The sequence below is a fragment of the Monodon monoceros genome, unplaced genomic scaffold (assembly GCF_005190385.1).
Source record: "Monodon monoceros isolate NGI ecotype Baffin Bay Population unplaced genomic scaffold, NGI_Narwhal_1 Super_Scaffold_22, whole genome shotgun sequence".
In the NCBI taxonomy this organism is placed as follows: Eukaryota; Metazoa; Chordata; class Mammalia; order Artiodactyla; family Monodontidae; genus Monodon; species Monodon monoceros.
The window spans coordinates 77542214-77545114 of NW_021703779.1; the positions used below are offsets into that span (position 1 = coordinate 77542214).

Consider the following 2901-nt stretch of genomic DNA (forward strand, 5'->3'; position numbering starts at 1 on the left):
CCCACTGGTGCAGGACCCATCCCTATCCTTTCGTCTCTGTTTATTCTATTTTCTTTTGCCCTACCCAGGTACGTGGGGTGTTTCTTGCCTTTTGGGAGGTCTGAGGTCTTCTGCCAGCATTCAGTAGGTGTTCTGTAGGAGTTGTTCCACGTGTAGATGTATTTCTGGTGTATCTGTGGGGAGGAAGGTGATCTCCGTGTCTTACTCTTCTGCCATCTTCCCAGAAGTCTCTCTTTGGGTTATTTTAATGGAAACATGTTAATATAAATGTTTCAGACATTACATGAAACTTCTAAAAATCTTAAAAAAAATCTTCTTTTTAAATTGTTGGTAACATTATAAAACAGAATGTGCCTTCTTAATTTTAAGATATCAGTGATAGACAAATCATAAACTCTGAATTGAAGGAGAAATAAAGCTTGTAAAGCCAAAAACAAACAAACAAGAAAAAAAAGCAAGAAAGAGCTAAAATAAACCTAATTTTACATATCAGGGAACTAGAAAAGGAACAAGGCAAGCTATTAGCTGGATTGCCAAGAAAAAAGAAGACAAATAAATAAAATTATATATGAAAGAGGAGACATTACAACTGATACCACATAAATACAAAGGACTGTAGGAGACTACTATGAATAATTATATGCCAACAAATTGTACAGTCTGGAAGAAATGAATAAATACCTAGAAACATAAAACCTATCAAAACTGAATCATGAAGAAATAGAAAATATGAACAGACAAATTACCAGTAAAAAATTGAATCAGTAATTAACAACCTTCCAACAAAAAGCTCATGGCTCAATGGCTTCACTGATGAATTCTCACAAACATTTCAGAATTGGGAAGTTGCAGTGTGCTGTAAAGGGAGGCCCAGCACTGAAAGGGAGGGTAGGGTGTTGACTTGCCCACCTGTTGTCCTCCACCAGTGGCAGAGCTCTAGAGGACTAAGTGGGTGCTGCCTTGTCAGCTTCCATAGCATACTTTGGCCACTATCCTTTCTCCCTTCATCGCCTTGGGCCCCTCCTTTGTTCCCTCTGTCACATGTTAATGGTCCACATGGGGGAGACACTGTATAGAGGGCAGCAGGAAGTGGTATTGGCCACTATCCTCCCACTGGCCTCCTCCTTGTCATCCTCCTGCCTGGCCTGGGGCTAAATGCAACCAAGCTGTCAGGCCCCTCCCCCTGGCCAGACAGATCCTTCTGCCTAGAAACCAGGTGTGGAAACGACTGGCAAATACATGGCATCCAGGAGAAAGATGTCTTTCCTCTTCTCCAGATAATGAAAAACTTTATAAAAATGTATCACTTCATAAAACTTCATAAAATGTATCACTGTGGATGAAAATGGGAAGTCATTTGCATCATCTTATATTCAGATTTTCAAGAAAGGAAAATACTTCTCAAAAGATTTCAAGAAGTAATAACTGTTAAAGATTGCTTCAGGAATTTTATATTTGATGATGAAGATTTGGAAAAACCTTACTTCCTAGACAGAAAATTTCCATCTTCTGCTGTTGCTTTCTTATCTGAAGATTGAAACTCTATTCCTTATACTATTAATGGGTATTTGACAGACTACCAAAGGGAAGGAGTCCAGTTTATCTATGGACAATTCATCCAAGGAAGAGGGAGTATTCTTGGTGATGATATGGGACTTGGAAAAACAGTACAGGGTATTTCATTTTTGGTGGCAGTTTTGCATAAATAGATAACTCATGAAGATATTGAAAATAAAATGCCAGAGGTTTTACTACAAAGTATGAAAAAGGAGCACCTCTTCTCTTATAGCAAAAAATATGTTCTTAATAGTTGCTCCTCTTTCTGTCCTCTACAACTGGAAGGATGAATTGCACACCTGGGGATATTTCAGAATCACTATTTTACATGGTAACAAAAAAGACAATGAACCGACTTGTGTAAAGCAGAGGAAATGTGAAATTGCTGTAACGGCTTATGAAATACTGTACTTGTGTCTGGATGAACTTAGCAGTTTGGAATGGTCAGCTGTTATTGTAGATGAAACTCATAGAATCAAGAATCCAAAGTCTAGAGTAACAAAAGTTATAAAAGCTTTAAAATGTAATGTTCACATTGGCCTCACCGGAACCTGGACTGGGTTGTGCCAGGACTTTTAGGTAGCAGGATCCACTTCAAGAAGCAGTTTTCTGACCCAGTAGAACATGGTCAGAGACACACAGCAACAAAAAGAGCACTAGATACTGGCTGAAATCTGTCTATCAAACAGTATTAGAAACAGAAGATGGCACAAAAACAGAAATCAATGTAACAGAATAGAGAACACAGAGATAAATCTAACCACTTATGGTCAATTAATCTATGACAAAAGAGGAAAGAATATACAATGGGGAAAAGACAGTCTCTTCAATAATTGGTGGTGTGAAAACCAGATAGTTATGTGTAAAATATAAGATTAGAATACTTCCTCACACCAAATACAAAAATAAACTCAAAATGGATTAAAGACCTAAATGTAAGCTCTGAACCATAAAACTAGAAAAGAGCATAGACAGAGCACCCTTTGACATAAATCATAGCAGTATTTTGCACATGTGTCCTAAAGCAAAAGAAATAAAAGCAGAAATAAACAAATAGGACTTAAACTTACAAATTTTTTTCACAGCAACGGAAACCATCCACAATATGAAAGGAAAAACCTACTGAATGGAAGAAAATATTTGCAAATGGCATGACCGATAAGGGGTTAATATCCAAAATATATAAACAGCTCATCCAACTCAACATCCAAAACACAAACAACCCAATTAAAAAGTGGGCAGAAGACCTGATAAACATTTTTCCAAAGAAGACATACAGATGGATAACAGGCACATGAAAAAATGCTTAGCATCTCTAACCATTAGAGAAATGCAAATCAAAAC

At 37.2% G+C, this 2901-nt stretch overlaps 1 pseudogene; it reads left to right on the top strand.

The window, feature by feature from the left end:
• The first annotated feature begins 1155 nt into the window (after window positions 1-1155).
• LOC114905691 lies at window positions 1156-2228 on the top strand (annotated as a pseudogene).
• The last annotated feature ends 673 nt before the right edge of the window (window positions 2229-2901 follow it).